This window comes from Pipistrellus kuhlii, unplaced genomic scaffold, assembly GCF_014108245.1.
Source record: "Pipistrellus kuhlii isolate mPipKuh1 unplaced genomic scaffold, mPipKuh1.p scaffold_m20_p_26, whole genome shotgun sequence".
Taxonomy (NCBI): Eukaryota; Metazoa; Chordata; class Mammalia; order Chiroptera; family Vespertilionidae; genus Pipistrellus; species Pipistrellus kuhlii.
Genome location: NW_023425525.1, coordinates 7453956 through 7476080, shown reverse-complemented (window position 1 = coordinate 7476080; position 22125 = coordinate 7453956). Strand labels below are relative to the sequence as shown.

General features: G+C 46.7%; 1 pseudogene; it reads left to right on the top strand.

Annotated features, from left to right (window-relative positions):
* The first annotated feature begins 19460 nt into the window (after nt 1-19460).
* LOC118727891 lies at nt 19461-19564 on the top strand (annotated as a pseudogene).
* The last annotated feature ends 2561 nt before the right edge of the window (nt 19565-22125 follow it).

Genomic DNA, 22125 nt, shown 5'->3' with positions numbered 1-22125 from the left:
CCGGGCCGCCTGGGCCTCCCTCTGGACCAGGCCTCTCCACCCTGTGCACTGCTGACAGGTGGGGTGCGGCCCCCTTGTTGAAAACCACGTGATGATCCTAGACACTCTGGACCTAGGAGCAGAGAACTCTTCCAGAAATACGCCTGTTCTGATACTGAGTTCCTATATTCTCTAACACGTCTCCCAACTCTCAGAAAATGAGAGAAAATGGTGGATTGGTATGTCAGTACTTTATCACCCAGTTATTTATATATACGTGTGTATTTTTGGCGAAGTGTATGGTATGGAGAAGAGAGGTTCGAAGGCATTCTAGGCAGGCTTCCTTTTATGCCTCTGTTTTATCTCCAAATGTATTATTTCCCCTCTTAAAGGGGGGGTGGGGGGGAGCGGAAGGGGGATGGGCAAGAAGAGCGGGAGAAAGAGGGGGTTACATTCATATCTTGTACTGTGCTGCCCCCTAGCGGTCGCTTCGGGGAAGTGGGGGGGAAGTGGGCCGGTTCCACCTTGCTTTCTGGCTTAGCCCAGCTGTGACCCTCAAGCCTCTCCGCCCGGCCGCGCCCCTTCCCTCCACAAGCCCCCCCTCCTGTGACCCTAACTCCTGCACACGCCAGCACCCGGCGACCCCTTGCTCTCCTTGGCGGGGAATTCAAAGCTGCGTGCATTTTGGATGCAAACAGCATCCTGTCGCTAGAAATACCCGGCGAGAAGCGGTCTCTGAATGCTCAGAGGACAGTGGCCACGTGAAAAATGCTCGGTTCAGCTGGGGGATCCTGGATGGTTGTTTCCAGGCTCAGAAACATTTCCTCCCAAGAGGAGAGTGACGGCGCCTCTGTCCCCTCACCCATCACAGACCATTAGCCAACCGGCCAGCAGAGGCCCTCAAGCACGTGTGTTTGTCCTCTTTTTTTTTTTTTTCTTTTTTAAAATATATTTTATTGATTTTGTACAGAAAGGAAGGGAGAGAGATAGAGAGTTAGAAACATCGATGAGAGTCATTGATCAGCTGCCTCTTGCACACCCCCTACTGGGGATATGCCCGCAACCAAGGTACATGCCCTTGACCGGAATCGAACCCGGGACCCTTCAGTCCCCAAGCTGACACTCTATCCACTGAGCCAAACCAGTCTCAGCTGTGTTTGTCTTCTTAAGAGCTCTGGCCGCCGGCTTCGATTTCAGCCAGCCGGAGCCTTCCTAATGGCTTTCTCCTGGGCGCGGAGGACACTGTAATTACTGAGCCTTTCTTCTTTTTCTGAGAGGAGCTTTAAAAGAAAGTAGAAACCAAGAGCCTGGAGACAGAGAAAGCTACTGGGCAGAGTTAAACCTTGTCTTCCGCGATGATGGCATTTTATGAAAAAGGAACTTGACGCCATTGGTGGGCGTGGAGGACCTGCTTAACTGCCTCCAAGTGTAACCAAGGCTGGCACCACAGACCACCCACGCTCGGAGGGCGAATTCATGAGAGAGCCGTGGTCGGCAAACTGCGGCTCTTTGGCCCCTTGAGTGTGACTCTTCCCCAAAGTACCACGGCCTGGGCGAATCTATTTGGAAGAAGTGGCGTTAGAAGAAGTTGTTTAAAAATAATGTGGCTCTCCAAAGAAATTGCGATCGTTGTACTGTTGATATCTGGCTCGGTGGACTAATGAGTTTGCCAACCACTGTGATAGAGCATTACTTTTGCAAAGGGTGTCTTGTTTCTAGGAAACAACATGGTATTGACGGCTTTCCGAGCTAGAACTCTCTCAGCAGTGAGGGCGACCTGTGACCCAGAAGCTTGAGCCTGGGCCCCAGCTGAGACAGCGGGTCCTGAGGGCAGGCCTCGGCGACAAAGGACAGTGGACAGAGCCTGGAAGGGGGATGGGGGAACAGGATGTTTGCGGAAACCTAGGGATCGGCAGCAGCCGGCTCTTGAGATCTATTAACCTCCGGGGATGAAATGCACTCGTTATTCCCACCTGGCCGACCGGGGACGCCGTCAGCAGAGGCGTGTGTTTTAACACCACAAACCATGCGGCGATGCTTTATAAAAAGCAACGGAGAGGCTGGAAGTCTCCTATGCACGTGCCTATATTTCTGAAGCGTATTTAACCTTTGCCTCAATCACTTCCCTGGGAATGGCCCCGAGACCCGCAAGTTGACTTGAGCCAGGACCCCAATACTGGGGCCGTAGGGACTACCGAAAGGAAAAGGTCTCTCCGGAGGTAGATTTGAACCTGTCTGTAGGATCAAGACTGAACTTGTCAATATGACCCGTGTGGATGGCGCACGCCGCCCCCCCCCGCCGGGCCTGGGGAAGCTGGTCGGGCAGCTGACTTGCCAGTCCTCAGACCCAAGGCCCTCAGCCGCCCTCACAGCTCTGCAGACCCTGCACCCACTGCACCCAGGGAGCGCCCGCCTGACCAGGGGCCAGGGGGCCAGACTTCCACTCGTGAGCTTGACTTGTTTAAGGAATTCTGAAACCTTCTAATTGACGGAGCCGGGGAGGGCAAATAACACAGGATTGACCACCAGTGGCCAACAAAGCCAGCTGACTCGTGTTAACAAGATGTCAGCAAATGGCAGGAACCAGGCCTGGCTGGTCTCTGGCCATGCCGTTTCCATGGCCATGTGGCCTTTGGGCTTGTGATCAGATAGCCCACGGAAGCTGTCCGCAGTGTCCTGGGGCTGTGATTGTCAGAGAAGAGACCCAGTTTGTTTAGAAGGTTGTTTTTCCCCCCCTTTAAGATGCTCTTAAACGTGCTGCCTCTCCCTCCCACGGGTTAAGTCGATTACTAGCTGCACCTGTAATCCTGCTCACTCCTCAGTCCTCACTCCCCAGCTTCCTTTCTTCCTTCCATCCCCTTTCCAGCCCTCTCCCTCCCTTTTCCTGGGCAGCTATGTCTCAGGCACTATGCGAAGCAATGACTGCCTGAAGATTTCCAAGAACTGTTTCCCTTTTAGGAGATGAGAGAGAAAAATAACAATACAGACACAGCCAGGGACAGATTCTGATCCTGGCTCTGGAGCTTATACAATTTACGTAGCTCTGAGAGAGAGAGAGAGAAAGAGAGAGAGAGAGAGGAGTCGGGAACAAGTTCCCAGCCAGGGACTTGATCCCTCTGGAGGCAGCAAACTGAAAGAACATGGTAGCGTAAGGAGATGGGACAGGCTTCATTGCGAACAGAGCAGCCAGCAGCGGCTACTCCGCGGCGCCTTATATACCCCTCAGCCAAAGCCGCCCGTGCCAATCAGTGCCGCCTGTGCCGTGAGAACCTAAGTGGCTGCCTAAGGGTGCGCTTGCGCAGAACCTGTAGCGCCACTGCTGAGTCACCACCCTGGCGCATGCCATGGTGAGTGGCACTTTATCCTCCGGATATACATATATGTATGCATATGTCTGTGTATGTGTATGTCTACATGCATATGTACATACACACAATTACAAATACAGAACTAGGCATGGATGTGACTATTTATTTAAAAAGGAAACCACAGCAGCTTCCTGGGAACGGAAGGGCTAGGCGCTCTCTCCTGGAGACCTGCTTAGGCCGTGTGCCCCAAACACTGGAGAGGAAACGCCTCGGATTCACCCTCCCTGCCTCTGTCCCTCCCCCGACCCTCCGGCTCCCAGACCTCGCAGAGGCCAGGCTGAGCCAAGGACAGGGCCTTGAGCCTCATTTACTCCCTCGGAGCTGGCACCCCGCCTCAGGTGCCACCACTCAGTGGTCAGCGCCTGGGAGCAGCCTGCGGCCGTGCAGCTGGCCTGGCCCAGCATCAGGGTGCGTGTCCTGGGAGCATGCCGGGCGGTGGGGTGGCTCACGGTCAAGGTCATCTGGGATGAGCTGGGCAAGACGGGCTCCAGGTCCTGTTTGTGAACGGCTCTCGGGACTCTTCCCGCCTGGGAAGGAAGGCCAAGGCCAAGGACCACGGCGGCTCAAGCACACAGCCCGGGGCCCGGCACGGAGCAAACACGCCTCGGCCGGGCGGGGAATTGGCTTGGGAGCGTGAGGCTGAAGGTTATTTGTGTGTCTGTGCGTTCGTGTCACCCCCACCTCCTTCCCTCACGGCAGGGGACACCGGGTGTCAGTGGAAACCCAATCCCTGCTTAATGCTCTCGCCTGCCTCTTATGCCGCCTGCCCGATCCAATCCATCTTGTGCGTAATCGTATTATACATCGCCTTCTCTATGAATAAGAAATGAGGGGATGGCATTTTGTTTTCGGCGGCCCCCTCTCAGGAGAGACTAGATATCGGATGCCGACTCCTGCTCCCCGCGGAAGGAAGGGAGGGTGCAGATAATAAATCATTTTCCGCATCTGGGGTGGAAGACAGGCTCCTCGGGGTGTCTGAGGTGATGGCAGCTGCGGTCTCCGCCATCAGCGCTCTGGGTGAATGGGAACCTCAGGCTGCAACCCTACCCGCAGGGCGGGGCTGTGGGCAGCCACCTGAGCCCAGGGCCAAGGGGCTCAGGGGAAGGGCCTGTGGGATTTACAACCCCTCCCGGCATCAGGAAGGCGTGAGCACCCACAGTGCTCCCCAGCGCTGCTCTGCAGGCTTTCGAGTCTTTGGATGCCAGGATCGGTCACTTCCTGTCTCAGGTTCCTTAGCTATGAAATAGGGGGGGGGGGGGGGGGGGGGGGGGGGGGAGGTCCTCTTTGCCTGCTTCGCTGAGACGGGTGGAGAACAAAGCATTCTAAAGCAAGTGAACGTGCCTTGTGCGTCCAGGGAGAGCCACAAAGATTGCTTTTAACGCAATGCCTTTATGGATAATAAAGAACATTATGAACTTATCAACAAAAAGATAGATACAGAAACAGTAAAGCAACAAACAGATTGTCAAATGACAGCGGGAAGGTTAAGGAGATGTGGGGGAGATAAGAGACCAACCAAAGGACTTGTATGCATGCATATAAGCATAACCAATGGACGCAAAACTCTGGGGGGCGAGGGCATGTATGGGAGTGGGGAGGGCAATGGTAATATATGTACACATATAATCCCTTAATAAAAAAAATAAAAAAATGCAATACCTTACGTCTTGGAGCCTTTAAGGTGTAATTCTCAACCCATTTTCAACAATGATTTCCTCATGCTCCTTACCTTTGCATTTTGGCACCGCTTTATTGTCTAGAGCACATGTGTCAAACACAAGGCCCGCGGGCCAAATCCGTCCCACCAGGCCTTGCAATGTGGCCCGCACTGCGCTCGCTGTCATCACTGCACTCCGCTGCGTTTCCATCACAATGACAGTTTATGACTGTTCAGTAAACCATTCGGCCCTTCTTATAGTTGGATCCGGGAATCTGTGTTTTAACAACTCCACCAGGTGATTCTCATAATGAGAGAAGTTTGAAGACCCCTGCTCTAGAGAGTTTACAGAAATTAGTTCCAACTGTTCATCCCTACTGGATTCTCTCATTGGAATGGGAGTAAAACAGGGTAGGCGGGTCATTCCTATTTTCATGGTTTTCCTGTTTTCAGCGGGACCAGGTTCCAAATCAATGAAATGGCGCCACCGTGTGGCCTGAAGACGTACTGCCTTTCTCTTGCCTTTAAATCTTTAATATTAAATATTGGTAAGTATCAGAAAGTCTATTTTTCTGCTTAAATAAAAAAAACATATGTGCCTGTAAGATATATGGAAGTAATTGAAATGTATGGGAACTCAGTGGACCCCCCACCCCAGCTGCATTTGCAAGCTACGTGTTAGCGAAAGGCTTTGTTTGCTCTTGATGTAAATATGCTTGTTTTTTTGTGAGCAAAAAGCTTTATTTTAGCCACAGTTCTGCCTTCGTGATGGGTAACTAAGAAAATGTACTTTTTTCCAGGATATTTTCCCAATTATCTGATAAAAAAATATATGCCTATATTTCACAAAATACATTTTATTGGAGGGGTGTATATAAGGTAATACATATTGAATAAAAAATAAGAATAAAAATTTTTAAGTGTACTTAGGTAGTCTATACTGGAATTAATTAATTAATTAATTAATTCAAGGCAGAGGCGCTTTTGGGAATGGGCCTGCATTTGGACAGATTTTAAATGAAGGGGCCTAGCAAGGATGCATTTGTTAGGGAGAATATTTTAGCGAGAGATGATTCTATACTTTTTTTCAATGGGACATGAGTGATGATAGCAACAACTTACTAAATGTTTGTTTAGCAAGGCACTTACCTGCACTGTTCAGTAATTGGGGGTGGGTTTCAATCACGCCTTACAAAACATTATCATGGAATTTTAAAACAACTGGCGGATGTAAGTAGAAAAGTACCTTCAAGCTAAGCATCCGCCTGCAGTGCTAGGGGCTCCATGACTTTGAATATACTGGGTGGCTTGTGCCCTCTGGTGGTCATTATGGGAATTGACAAATTTCACACAAATTTCACACCAGTAATGAACATGAACACTCCTTGGACAAAGAATAAGGCTGATGAGGAAAACACACACACACACACACACACAAAACAAAACAAAACAAAACAAAACACAAAACACCACACCGATTCATTTGAAATACAGTTTTTTAAGGAAAGCTCTAGGATACCCTGGTCCACCAGGAAGATGAACAAATGAGTTCCAGAGCAAATGAAGCTTGAAACTTGCTGGATGAGAAAGCAGAATTCTTTGGAAAATATAATGCTGGGGGAAATAGAAGGCAGCATGGACACAGGAGGAGGAAATATGAGATAGTTGACTCCCTACACGGAGCCATCAGCATGAGTCCCCAGGGGCTGAGCAGGGCTGTGGAGGCCAGGACACTGTGGACATCAGTCATTCATAGGGTCGCCAGGAGTTGGAGCTGACTCCACAGCACGCAGGTAACACAATGGACACAAGCACCAGCGTGCCTGTAGGTCCGTGCAGGGCCCTGACCAGGGAACCTGAGGCCATTTGGTTTGTGATCAGTGAAGCTCAGCCATCTTTGCTGTCATTGCATTCCTGCTGTCGATGAAAGAGATGGGACACAAATTCTTATCTGCCAATGTGCTCCGTTACAAGATGGACAGTGTTAACCATGGGCTGAGATGGCCGCTGTCTGTCTTCTCATTTTAGCCTTCCCGTCAAAAGGGAGCAAATGCTGACAATGTTCAATGAGTCACCGAAAGGGGAAACCAGCTGCGGTGTATTCATTGGATCCACTGACAACTGGAAGCTTCCTTGTGTCATATACATCCCGCATCTAGGGATGCACCCTGCATGGGCGTGGGCATACGCCAGGGGAGTGCCCTCGGAATGACACCAAAGGGCTAATAATTGTCAGCTCTGGGGATTGCAATGAAGAGGGCCAGAGAATAAACACTTTTGCTTTGTCCTTGACCATTTGTCCATGCCTTAACACAAACTTGTATTTCTTTCTTTTTTTAAAAATATATTTTATTGATTTTGTACAGAGAGGAAGGGAGAGAGATAGAGAGTTAGAAACATCGATGAGAGAGAGTCATCGATCAGCTGCTTCTTGCACACCCCCTACTGGGGATATGCCCGCAACCAAGGTACATGCCCTTGACAGGAATCAAACCCGGGACCCTTCAGTCCCCAAGCCGACACTCTATCCATTGAGCCAAACCGGTCTCGGCTGTATTTCTTTCTTAATAAAACAATCTTAAACACTTAAAGAAAAAAAGAATCAAACATATACCCATTTGCAACATAACATGCCCTGAACATATGAGGAACACGTTAGGGAGTGTTGTAATTTTCGTTATTCTTTAGACCTTGAATATGTATAGCTTCCTATGTTAGTTTTGACAGAATCTGAATTAATTCCATGGTATTTCTTTTCATTCCTAGATGAATGAAGGTGTTCCCTTGAATATGGATCTGAAACAGTTCCATTATCTGCTGAGGAGTATGGAGCAGCTGTTAGAGGAAGACATTTTGGAATCTTTCTTCCAATTTCCAGTCTATTTCTGTATCTGTGGACTTTATTTGGAAAAATGTCACTTTTTTTTTTTTTTTTTTACTTACAAAGCAGATACCACGTGACAACATTTTATAAGCCACAGATACTAAAAGGCACTCTGGTGCCATTCATTTCTACCAGGCATTTGTGTCAAAATACTCACGGTGGTTTTTGAAATATCTATAGAACAAGAAATGATATACAATAAAACTAGGTGGGAGGGACACGGACAGGGACGAGTAATGGAACCAGACCCTGGACAAGGCAGGACACACACCCGTGGGAGCCATGCTCTGGAGCACTTTGGATAAAGGTGTAAACTCCGTTTGGGATTTGCTAGCAATGGGAACAAAGAAGAAACCTGGGGAGTCCCAGGAGTCACACGGAGAAGACACAGACTAATCAGCGGCTCAGGAGGAACAGCAGCTGTGGGCCTATGAGGACAAGAAAAGCTGTCCCTGCCTGACCAGCTTCTAGATAAACTTGAGGTGATGTCCACCCATTGCCCGAGTTCTGGACACTCCTTTATCCTGGACGTCAGTCTTTGATCTTAGTCTTCTTTGATCCAGAAGTGTTCACTGAGAATTTTTCATGGTGTCCACTTGCGTCTGTCTGAATCTTGACCCCAGCCTCAGCCTCCCTTTCCGGGGCCCTGACGCTTTCTCCATGTCTTCCATGTGGCGCCGGGCTCAGGGGAATGGCTGGGTCTGACTCACAGTCACTGTAAGTGATTGATATTACAATGTGTCCCCTCCCACCTGGGGCACCTGCCTCTATGTTGTGTTCTCTTACAATGCAGCTGGCAGGGGGGTGTCATGTCACTTGGCAGCATCAGTTTGTGTCTTATCCCTCTAGCTCCTGTACGTGTAAGTTCTCCGGCTGTGGTGATCCCAGTGAACCCTCACCGATCAGACCACGTCTGCTTTATTGGATGCATCCTGGGCCTGTTCCACTCCAGAATTGTTTATGTTCGTACAGCCACCGTCCGCTGATCTTCAGGTTGGGGTCTCCCGTGGCCCCACGGCCTTTTCCATCCGTCTCCATCCAAGTCCACACATCCCCACTGGCCGGCTGTGCCACCCCCCTACCTCCCCCACAGCCAGTGTTCCCTTCGTATCCAAGTTCACGCACAAAAACACATTGCGCAACGGCGGGCTGTGGTGTCCTAACCCGGGGCAATAAACGGACCATTCATCGCCCACCGGCTTGGCCTCCGAAGGAGACTTGGAAGGAAAATAAACAGAGCAGCGTGTGGGTGGAGGTGGAACCCTCCACACTTCCTTTCCCAGACGGCACACGAAAACCAGGCCAAGCGCCCATGAAAGCGAGGGTTCTCACACAGAAGCCGGGAGAGCCGAGAGAGTCCTCCACGTCTCACTCACCAGGTGACGTGGGTGGGCCAGTTCAAAGGCCGGAGGTTCTCTTTGGGACCCGTGTTCCCGCCAGCTAGGTGCGGTCCTGAGTGGATGATCAAGGTCTGAAGGCAACAAGCTTTAGACAGTGGGCACACGGGACCGAGGCCAGGGACGGCCTTGGGGAGGAATCAACCCTTCCTGGACAGGAGCCTCTCCTCCCACGTGGCCCGTCTGAGGCAGCCTGGTCTCTGCTGTCGCCTGTCCGCCCAAATGCAGCATCACCCCGAGAGGACGAAATGCCTCCTGCTCCAGGAGGGCCCACATGCTAGACCCTCCCCCTTCAGGAGCTGCTGGGTCCTCATGAGGGCAGAGCCGTGTTAGGTGACAGGTTCTCTAACTGCCATTAGCCTCCGTGAGAAGGAGTTCAAGTTGTGGATGGTCCCTGCCATCTGTTAGTATGTGCGTTTATAAATGGGCACCGGCATGGTCTATGCTCCATCTAGACCAGTGGTTCTCAACCTTTCTAATGCCGAGATCCTTTCATACTGTTCCTCACGTGGTGACCCCCAACCATAAAGTTATTTTCGTTGCTATTTCATAACTGCCATTTTGCTACTGTTAATGAATCGTAATGTAAATATCTGTGTTTTCCGATGGTCTTAGGGGACCCTGCTAGCGGTTCTCAACCTGTAGATCATGACCCACAGGTTAAGAACCACTGCTGTAGAGCCTAAGACCATCGGAGTTCGCATGTGGCTCACGAGTGTGGCTCTTCCACAAAATACCACTGCCTGGGAGGGTCTAGCTAGAAGAAGTTTAAAAAAAATTTGGCTCTCAAAAGAAAATTCAATCGTTGTACTGCTGATATTTGGCTCTGTTGACTAATGAGTTTGCTGACCAGTGCTCTATGTGAAGTGGCTGTTAAAGCTTTTGTCCTTTTTTCTATTGGGTTGTCTGTCTTTTTTAATTTGTAAAAATGTGTATTATTGCAAATATCTTCTCCCACTCTGTGACCCACCTTTTCAGTCTCATAAAGGTGTCTTCTGATGGATAGAAGTCCTTAGTTTTTAAGGTATACACTTGTATGTTCCCCCTTTCTAGTTTGTGATTTTTGCAACATGTTCATATTTAAGAAATCTTTGCCTACTCCGGGCCATGACGATATTCTCCTAAGTGTTGTTTTTTTTTGTTTGTTTGTTTTTAAATAGTACGTTATTTATAATCTGATGGGTCAATGAGTCATCACATAAAACTAGACTATCCAGATATAAATAAAAGAAAATAAACACCACGTCTGAATATTTTATCTCTGCGCAGCTGACCCCAGGGCCTTTGCACCAACTGCATAATTGGCTTTTCTCTCTCTCCGACTGTTTTAGCTGTTTGTACGGGTATGAGAATAGGATTGCATTGAGATGGCAGCATAGTTCTTTCTCTGTCTAAATGACTTCCTATAAAATGAAGTAATTGTTCTAAATATTGAAAGAAGAGTTGGTAAAGATTTTAAAGTGTTGCCTCCAGAAGGTATAATGGAACCAGACCTTAGACAAGGCAATGAGAATGATTTTAGCATCAAGACATTGATTCCAGCCTGTAAAACACCATTTCTGCCCACCACGGAGCAGAGTGAAATCCTCAGGAAAGCATGGCTAGCCCATCCCTGTGATATTTTAGTACCAGAGGTTCCTGGAAATGACCCGTAAGATTTATAAAAAGCTTCCACCAGTGAACTCCGAGGAAGGCAAAGGGAAATGTGTCCAACACTCTGGCCGGGCTGCAGTCACCTTATATCTCCACCGAGAGGCAGGTGTGGCTCTGGAGCCGGGTGTGACAGAGATCATAAAACACACTCAACAGTTCCAGGCACACACCATTTGTACCAAAGGCAGCAGTGGGGTACGCAGTGATCCTCAGCCAGGTTTCAGAGACACCCACGGGTCCGGATATTCTTAAAACAAGACAAATTGGTGAGGAAAAGTTTCAAACAAGGGATCTCTGTTTGAGGACTTTTTAAAAAACAGGTCAAAACTTAAGGCCATTTTAAAATAACCCCCCAAAAAGTAGCATCAAAGGAAAAGCAGTAAAACACAGGTTTAAAATCTGTCAGCAAGCATTTCTAAACAAAATATTGTCGGGTTTTTGCAGTAAGAGGAATCTTAGGGATGAGCTCGTCCAACCTCTGTGCCCCATTCATGTAGGCCACATTTATTCAGCCCAACTTTGTGCCAGCAGAAGAGAAAATGGAGACCTAGAGAAGTTAAGTGTTTCTTCCAAAATCACACCAATAGTTATTTGTGTAGGTCACAGATTATCCTAAAATCTAGCAGCCTGACACAACTTAGTATCTCAGTTTCTGCGCATTAGGAATCTGGTGAGCTGAGCTGGGTGCTCTGCGTCAGGGCCCCCCTCACAAGGCTGCCATCAAAGTGCCAGCCCGGGGCTGCAGCCTCATCTGAAACCTCGCTTGGGGAAGATCCCCCTTGCCAAGCTCATTTCTGTGGTTGTTGGCAGAATCCATTCCAGGGCTTCAGGTTTTCTCTGGCTATTGGTGGGAGGTGTCCTCTAATGCTTGGTCCCACGGGCCTGTTCAATGTGCAGTTTATTTCATCAAAACCAAGAAGGCAGTAAGTCTGCTAGCAAAATAGGTCACAGCCTTTTCTAACCTAATCACTAAGTTTCCCCCATCACCCTTTCCCATATTCTATTGGTTAGAAGCAAGTCACTTGGTCTAGCCAAGGAGAAGGGATTTTATGGGGACAACTTAAGGGAACGGGATTATATGAGGTCATAAATACCAGGAGGAGGGGGTCACTGGGGACTATTTTAGAAGTTTACCTACTGCAAAGAATAAATGGCCGGGACTTAAAATATACTACTATGTGTTTTCATTGATACAGACAATATACTCTAGGTAAACAACAGAGAAGAGTGGGTTTTTCTTTTCTGAGGTAGGCAGAGTGATATTTACAGAGTTGATTTCCATCATTAAAATACTTTTTAACAACTCACCCAGTGACTCAGTATTTTAAGGAGCTGGTCAAAAATGTTTTCAGTATAGCAGCCATAATCCAAGGGGCCACAATTTATCACTCCTGACTTTAATCAAATCACATTAGGGTGACCGCATCATTTATCATCCAAACCAGGACACGTCTGGGAGTGAAATATCTGAACTCAGGAACTGTGGGAGGGAGCCAGGACTATCCTTGTAAACAGGCCATAAAATCACCCTATATATCCAGAAGGAAAGGGCGATCCTCCAATTTGGAAGCTCAAAGCTTGAGCAGTGAGGACGGAAAGAGAGACATGGAACCAACTTGGACCATGGGTGTGGTTGCAGTTCTGCAGCCAGATAACCCCCCTGTCCTCTGTCTGAGTTGGCTTCTTTGGGAGTCTTTGAAGAAATCAGGGGTCTCTAGAAGCCCAAACGTGTTCTTAATGCTCTTGGATTGCCTCTCCTCCTTGTCACTCCCCATTCTTCTCTCTATTCATATAATGAACAAATGTAAGATGCATTTTTCATGTTTTTGTAATTGTTCTATTGGTCTTCAGCCTTTTTATTTTATTTCATGTTCAGTATTTCTAAATGCAGTTATGCAAGGTAGGTGGCCAAGTGTGCTGGTGATTGACATTTAAATAAATGGGCCATCCTATATAATAAAAGGCTAATATGCAAATCGACCAAATGGCAGAATGACCAGTGGCATGACCTGTCGCTATGATATGCACTGAACACCAGGGGGCAGACGCTCAATTCAGGAGCTGCCCCCCAGCCCACAGGCTCAGGCCAGCCACCAAGGTGGGTGCCAGCAGGGGCCCCCTGATCACCCATCAGTCAACCCACAGATCGGCCCTGATCACCAGCTAGGCCTAGGAACCCTAACTATGCATGAATTTGTGCACTGGGCCTCTCATTTCTTCATAATAACACTGACAACAGGTTTTCAATGGAAAGTGATGGCCCAGAGCACATGTGTCAAACACAAGGCCCGCGGGCCAAATCCATCCCGCCAGGCCTTGCAATGTGGCCCGCACCGCGCTGTCATCACTGCACTCCACTGCGTTTCCATCACAATGACACTGTTCAGTAAACCATTCGGCCCGTGATTTAGGCTGGATTTTAGATTTTGGCCCCTTCTCTGATTGAGTTCGACACCCCTAGCCCAGAGTTTCATCAGATGTTTACTTAAAAATGAAACTGTCACACCACTGTCTGTTAGCTGTCAATTCTTCTTCCTCTTTTAATATATACTTCCAAGTTAAACACATAGGAGGCATTCATAGACATTGATTAAGTTGTTTAATTAAAGGCAACAAACAATATTTGTTGAAGCTCATGAAAATACTGCCTGCAAAGCAACCACTTTTTGTGTGTGTAAAAATACCTGTTGAAATGAAAACTTCCATTGAGAAAAGCTGGTAAAACATTTACTCTGTTTGAACCAATATACTTAGTACTATGAACAGAGTTCTAAACACGAAAATTATTTTTGTACTAGGGGCCTGGTGCATGAAAATTAATGCACTGGAAGGGGGTCCCTCAGCCCAGTCTGCGCCCCCTCACAGTCTGGGAGCCCTCATGGGTGGGAGGCAACCCAACAATCAGGGGAAGGTGACGCCACCATCACACACCTCTGCTGCTGCCACTGCCAGCAGCGCAAGCCTCGGCCAGCCCTGGTTATCTGAGCTTTGAGCAGCCCTAGGAGGCTGGGCAGCCACCATCCAAGGCTTGCCTGCACCTCGGGTATTTACCAATTCTTTACCCAACTCTTTCAAGAGGCTGTGCCAATAGGAGGTATTTACCCCTGGGCGGCTGGGGGACTGAGGGCAGGTCTGGTCACACCGTGTGCCTACCACCCCCGCCCCTCCTCCAGAAAGCTGAAAGGATGGGGGGACTTCGGCAGGGCTGAGAGGACTGGGAACAGCCATGTTGTGGCTATGGGTGCCATCATCTTTGTGGTGGTGTGATCAATTTGCATTAGATAAGATGTGCAAGACATCAGTTAAAGGTGAGGCCAGAGAGAGTAAGACAAAATACTGTAGAATCTCACTTACGTGTGGGACCTAAAAAAACCTGCACTCATAGATACAGAGAACAGAGGTGGGGAGTTGGCAAAATGGGTAAGAGTGTGAAAGGTACAAACTCCCAGTCATAAGGCATAGATAAATAAGTCTGGGCATGGAATGAACACCATGATGACTATAAATATACATCTATCTATCTATCTATCTATCTATCTATCTATCTATCTAGAAAGAGAGAGAGAGAGAGAGAGAGAGAGAGAGAGAGAGAGAGAGAGAGAGAGAGAGAGAGAGAGATTGTGGATAATTTCTCCTATGAAAGTCTTTCTAGGAGTTCCAATAGCTCTGGGTAGAGTTTTGTATAAATATATTTCAAATTTATATAGGTATTCACTGAGACCAGTTTTATTACCCTTTAGCTGCCCCGGTTTTGGGCTTTAAAAATACGCAAGGCCTGTCAAGACCTGTCTTTTATGGAGTGGATTTCAACCTTCAGTGTGGGCTCTTAGGAGGCCTCCGTGCCATCTTCCTCCTAAGGACAAGGGTGCCAGTGCCCGGCCTCAGCCTACAGCAGCAACGCGGGCCCTGGCTCCCACCGGCTCTCTCCGGATGGCCGGCAAATACTGTGGCTATGAAAGTCACTCTGTGCTTCACTTGGAAGCGTTCAAGTTGGGGGTCACGTGGAGGGGCTGATTTTCCTTGGCCAGCATGGGGGCCCTTTTATGAAACTGGGACACGTGGGTCTCCATCTAGCTAATGCAACTCTTTCAGGAGGCTGTACCCATAGGAAGTATTTACCCACTCTTTGGATGTATATTTTCTTAAAGGTCCTGATTTACATTCTGATTCTCAGATTCTCTTGAAGTTGCTTTTTGAGAAACGGGCAAAACCTGTGGGGAGAACAACGGTGTCCAGGATCTGGCTCTTGAGAGGCTTTCGAATGTAACTCCCATTGGCATCACTGTGGGGAGGGGGGGCTCCCCAGTCCTTCCAGCGGCAGCCAGGTGCCTGGCGGGTAACGGATTGTCTTCCTCTGAGCCTCTCTCGTGGAGATGTCCTCAAAGCTTCACGCACTCGGGCTGGAAAACACTGCCTGCCATAGGGGCGGGGGCTTCTTCCTGTGTTCGCCTCAGAGGTCCGCGGGGACCCGGCTGGCTCACGGAGTGCAAACCCATGTACTGCGCAGGGAAGATCAAGGGCAGCGTTGGTTCCAAGTGCTTGTTCAAAAGTTTCCAACTGGTATAGCTTTTCAAAGCTCTTGTTGCTTTAGCCTTAGGGGATACTTGAAGAAGGTGTCTTGAAACACCCACTCAAGATGCCCAGATTTGAGGAGGAAGAAATTTTTAAAAGGGGGGTAGAAGGGGATAGGGAGGGAAACAGAGCTATTGGTTTCTGGTTTGGGGCAGAAGCGAAAAGGGCAGGAAAAGGAGAAGAGGCAACCATTTACCAGGCAGGCTCTCAGGTTTGTCTGCGCAGAAGGCTTTGCAGACGGGGAGCCAAACCATGGGTCACCAGCCAGCTATTTGGTAGCTGGAGCCCGTTTCCTTGGTGTGTAACGGTCTTGCGTTAGTTTCGGTATCTCTGACATCTTTGGTGATGAAGCAAGGGGCAAGCTTAGTAAGTGAATAATGTGCTTTTGGAAAACCGGCAAGAAAATCTTTGAGAGCCATCCAAAGAAATGAAAGAGCTTTCTAAAATAATAATAATAATAATAATAATAATAATAATAATAATAAATAAATAAAATAAAAAGAAAACAAGGGAAATCTTTGGGCGGAGTCCTTTCTGTTTCTCAAATCCTGGACCAGGAGCGTGAGGAGGTTGATACCGTTGCCAGGGACACAGGCACCCTCAGCGTCATGTTTTTCTGGTTGTCTCGCGGAGTTTAAAGGACAAAAGGTTAGCAAAGGCTCAAATTACGGGTCACATTAAGCCTCTGTTTTGCGATCCCTAAGCTCCAGGGAGGCCTGCAATGTTGGACGTGAGTTGGTAGAACTGTTTATTTTGCTCTTTTTCCATCTGGGCTTCCACATTAATTGAATGGATTCATTTGGTGCCATTTCATTCCCTTTAGAATTTTGGTCGCGAAAATTAAGGATCATAACTCTAATGTCTCCTACAGTCTGTGAGTAATGGCAGGATGCTTTATAGCTCTGACCTTTCCAGTTTTCGAAGTTTTGATTTGCTGAGTTCTTTCCTCCTCTCTTTCTTTTTTTCTTTTTCTTTTTCTTTTCTTTCAGTTTACTTATTATGATTATTAATGAGGAAGCAGAAAAATGACCGTTCAGTCAAACTTTCGGGCATGGGGATGTAATAAATGGTTTCTGTCTCAGATCTAACATTTGCCCCTAAATACAGTAATTATTAGGTTGCCTGATGATATGCAGAATTTTACAAGGCTCTTATTAGGGAAAGAAAAAGAACATCATAAATCCACTAATGTGGGTAATGACTGGTATGGAAATTGAAAATGGTTCAAAATTAACCCACTCCTTTTTTCCATTTTCTAAATGCCCCTGGGTCCTAATATTATTCATCATAGAAGCAGACCTGCTTCTCTCTTATTTCAATTAGTCCTGCTTTGCCAAGAAGCTCCGGAATTATTTGCAATTAAGAGCTATCTGGCCTTACCCAAGTGCTGCCAACACATGGGACAGAATGTGAGGGAAAATAGAACAAACTTGCATGAGGAGGTTGATTCAGAGACTGGACTGGACGCTCCTTGTGTCTTCCTCGTTGTTAGTTCCCTGGCACAGCACTTGGGGCACCCGGGGACCTGGGGGGCAGTGAAAGTGGAACCCAGCGTGATCCCTGGGGACTCGGCGATGAGCTGACCGCTGAAGACTTGGCCAGCGGAGTTTCCTTCGGACTCTCTCACTTGGATGTGAAATGGTTATCTTGCATTCAAAAGCAGACTCCCCCTATGCCTTTTAGGGAAGCCAGAAGACAGAGGGCGCAGGGGAGGCATGGGGAAGGTCCAGGCAGGGAGAGGATAAATGAATTTGTCTCCACCCCTGACTGGTGACGCTTTCCCAGCAATAGGACCAGACAGTGTTTGGTGAAGCAAATCAGAAACTGAATTCCTCGGCCAAGGCATGAAGAAGGGGCATCAAACGCTCGGCTGCTGAGGAATTAGAAAGTATCACAGGGTCTGGGGGAGTTAGTAGGTTCAGGGCTGAGGATGCCCAAGGAAGGGTGGCGAGGTCACAGCTTTTCCAGGGAGCACGCGCAGTTCCTAAACCTGCTTGAGCATGTCTCACCATACATCGCAGGTCTCATTTTAACGTTAATCTCCGTCCTGGGTGTGATATTTGGTATGCTAATGAAGAAAAGTCAGTCAAAGGGTCACTTCACAGTTCTGGAGGTCAGAAGTCCAAGGTCAAGATGGTGGCAGGATTGGTTTCTTCTGAGGCCTCTCTCTTTACATGGCCATCTTCTTTCTGTGTCATTCATGACCTGATCTTCCTTATGAGTGTCTTAGTCCTCATCCCAGTCACCCGCCCACCCCAACAATAACCTCATTTAAGGTTAATTGCCTCTTTCAAGGCCTGATCTCCAAATGTAGTCATTCTGAGGTATTGGGGGTTAAGATTTCAACAGATACATTTTTAGACAAAAGACAAAATTCAGCCATATTAGTTGAGAATACTTCAAATGCAAAATAGAAAACAAAAATGGTTATGATACAATTAGGCTAAGGAATAGTATACAGTCATTAATGAGAATAAAGTAGACTTATGAAAGCTTTTTAAAATATCATTACGTGCCGAAACCGGTTTGGCTCAGTGGTAGAGCGTCGGTCTATGGACTGAAAGGTCCCGGGTTCGATTCTGGTCAAGAGCATGTACCTTGGTTGCGGGCACATCCCCGGTGGGGGGTGCGCAAGAGGCAACTGGTTGATGTTTCTCTCTCATCGACGTTTCTAGCTCTCTATCTCTCTCCCTTCCTCTCTGTAATAAAAAATCAATAAAATATATTTTAAAAAAATAAAATAAAATATCATAACGTGACAAAATCACAATGTATACTGGTAGGTGTAGAGTATATTCCATTAATGGAAAAAAAGGAAAAGAAATAGATATTGGTTCAAAACAATATATGCATATTTTGAGGGAGAGACAGAGACAGAGAGAAAGAATTGCAAGGCTACACACTAAAGTGTTGGAAAAGGTGGCTTTGAGTTAGAGAGGGAAGTGGAAGTGGGGCTAGCATGGAGGGAAAGGTAGCAGATAAAGCATTAATTTTACATTTTGTTTTGTGTATGTACTTGTATTTGCTTGATATTGTTACAATGGGAATGGCTTTTTAATTACTTAAATAACTTAATTACTTAAATTGCTAAATTTCTTAATAACTTAATGACATATGCTTGCACACAAAAGGAAAATGTGAGTTTTGGGTCAAACAAAACAGAATTTCTAAACCATTTAGCACTGTGGGGTGTTTTAAAATGTTTACTCTGAGTTCAGAGCAGCCCTAATTCACTCTCTCCTCTCTGCTGTTCGCTTTTACGGGGAGTGTGAATAGATACTCCATCAACTGGCAGAGTGAGGTTACTGTGTAAAATCCAAAGAAGATGCTGGAGAGCATCCTCCCCCTCGCCCCCCGCCACCACCCTCCCCCGCTTTTCCTAAGGAGGCCTTGCTGTGGAAGAGAGACAGTGCTGGCAGGGCAAGGCTCTGATGGGTGGGAGAGGGCGGGATTGCTGTCTTTCTGACTACTCTCCACCTCCCCCATCCTCAGCTCCCAGGGGCTGTCAGTGAGAGACTGGGGTAGCAATTGGCCACGAAGCTAATTCTTCAAAATTGCCCGAGAATTAAGCCCCACTTGCCCTGAAGCTCAGACCTGGAGAGCAGCAGTGAACTGGCGAAACTTCAATCTCTGTAGCTCACAGCCTGAATGTGTGCTGTTGCTCAAAAGAACTCAGATCCCAATATAACGCCCAGTCGTGGTCAGACATGCCATCACTTAAATAAGAGCGAATGGAAACGATTGGTTTGTTCTGTTGAGTGTGGCTCTTCGGGCCACCTCCTGCTCAGCGAAGATGTATGTTTTTCTAATTCCAATCCGTGTTCTTCACATAGAAATGGCCACAGGGAGGAGTCCAGTTGGGAAGGAAAGCCTTGAGTGCCAACATAACATGGGCATTCTCAGGAGACAAACAAATTGACTTGCAACCGGCATTTAAAAAACTGTGTCCTATCGCTTCTCAGCCTTTTGGCTAAGATCAAGTGTAGTATCTGTTCTTATCAGTTTAAAAAACTGTGTCCTGGTGGATAAGAGGGTCAGGACTGTGGCACTGCCCGAAAAAGGGGAGGTTGGAACTGTGATTTCTGGGGCATGTGAGGTGCCCAGGAGTCCCGGAGAAATGATCGGAGAGAGAGGTTGTTCCTGGTATAAGGAAAGCTCAAACAAAGACTTGGGGTGTTGAGCCTGTGGCCAGAGAGGAGGATGTGTTCTTGGAAAGAGGGGTTAGCTGGGAAGGTGCAGGGTTGTTGAAAGAAATGAATTTAGTGTTTTGTGTGGCTTAGGCTGGTTTTTTAAACATTCCTGCCCCTTCCCTCCATAGGAAAGCAGCATACATAAGACTGGCCACCCACCTCAACAGCATTATGCAAATTAGTGAATGCAGTCTTTACTGTACTGGGAAATAACAATACCTTTATTTAGAATTTTTAAGCATTGCTTATTCAGGCATCTTCAAACTACGGCCCGTGGGCCACATGCGGCCCGCAGAGGAGTCTGATCCGGCCCGCCAGGTTTTTTGGGCAGTGAGCGCAGCCGAGGTGTTACAGTAGGAATTAGTAGTTCATATAGTCCGGCCCTCCAGCTCTCTGAGGGACCGTGATCTGGCCCCCACTTTAAAAAGTTTGAGGACGCCTGGCTTATATATTATCCCTTTGTCTGTGGCATATATTACAAATATTTTCTCTCAGTTTGTTGGTTGTCTTTTGGATTTTTTAAAATGCTATTTTGTTTGTTTTTGTCTTGCAAAACCTTCTAACTTTTATTAGTTAATTTTGTCTCATCTCTTCTCACACCGCCTATGGATTTTGAGTAATGGTTAGGAGGCCTTTTCTACATTGAGACTAAAGAAGAGTTCAGCCATCTAAATCTCTAGCCCTGTATGGTTTCATTTTTCCCCCTCTATATCCCTATCATTTGGAGTTCATTCTTATGTATAATATGAGCTATAGATTTAATTTTATATTTTCCAAATGGCTACTCAATTGTCCAACATCATTTATTTTAAAAGCCCATCTTTACCCCAGCGGTTTTAAATGCCACCCTTATCATATATTAAGTTTTCATCTGTATTTGAGTTTACTTCTGGATTTTCTGTTCTATTCTATTGGCCTTATGCCAGAACCATACTGTTTTAATTATAGAGACTTTATGGTATGTTTTAGTGTCGGCTAGTCCTCCCTCATAAATACTTTTTTCAGTGTTTCCTGGCTATTTCTGCATGTTTGTTTTTCACATAAACTTTGGTATCAACTTAACTTCATAAAATAGCTTGTCGGTATTTTTATGAGATTGCTTTGCATGTGTGAGTTAGTGTAGGAAAAACGCACATGTTTATAATGCTATCCTGTCCAAGAACAGAAGATATCTTTCCATTTGTTCAAATCTACTTTTTTGTCTTTTAGGAGTTCACTAACATTTTCCTTGTATAGGTTTTGAACATTTATTATTCAATTTATTTCTAAGTCTTTCAGCTTTTTTCATGCTATTGTAAATAAAGTTTTCTCTACCATTATATCTCCTAACTTTTCATGGTTTGTGTTTATGAAAGCTATTGGTATTTAATATTGATTTTATATTCTGCTACCTTACTAATTGTCTTACAGTTTGCATTAGTTTCATCACTGATTCTCTAAGTTTTTGATAATATACTATCATATGATCTCCAAATAGAGGTCATTTTATTTCATCTTTACCCCTTTTATATCCTGAATTGATTCTCTTGACTGACTGCATTGGCTAATAATTTTAGTACAATCCTATATAATAAAAGCCTAATATGTTAAGTGTCCGACTGTTCATTCGACTGTTCTATCAGCTGCTATGATGTATACTGACCACCAGGGGGCAGATCCTCTGATGAGTAGGTTAGATTGCTGCTGGGGTTTGGTCAATCTGGACTGGGCGAGATGGGCCGGACATGCCCTGGAGCCCTCCTGCAGTCCCTTCCCAGCCCTGATCCTACACCGATGAAGTCCCTCAGCCTGGCCTGTGCCCTCTTGCAATCCGGGACTTCTCAGGGAATGTTGGAGAGCTAGTTTCAGCCCGATTATCACAGGCCAGGCAGAGGGACCCCGCCGATGCATGAATCTGTGCACCGGGCCTCTAGTGTTGAAAAAAAGAGATAAGTGGCAATCCTATTCTTGTCCCTTACCTTAGTGAAAATTCCTGTTAGTATTTTCATAAATATGAAAAGTCATGTACATTGAATAGGAAACATTGTAGAGGATCTGAATAGTGGTATTTTGTTCAACGTGAACATCACCTTTTCTCTGACAAGCATATAACATAAAAAAAGCCACCTTCATTGAGGTGAGAGCTGTCTATTTTCCTTTTGTACTTACTTTTAAGATGTATCAGTTTCAGAGCGTTCAGCTAAAAATCATCGGAGACTCCTTTTTAAGGATGGCACAGCAGCAAGACGAAATGAACCCAAGTCCCTCAGTGGATTTGTGGAGCAGAGATGTCCCACAACCTATTAATGTGAGAAAAAAAAAATTTTTTAAAATACAATTCCATCTTATTTAAGCCAGTGTATTGGGGTGTCTCTTTGTTCTTGCAGAGAAGCCTTTATCACCCTAACGAAAACACCATCTATTTCAAACTAATGCTATCCATGAT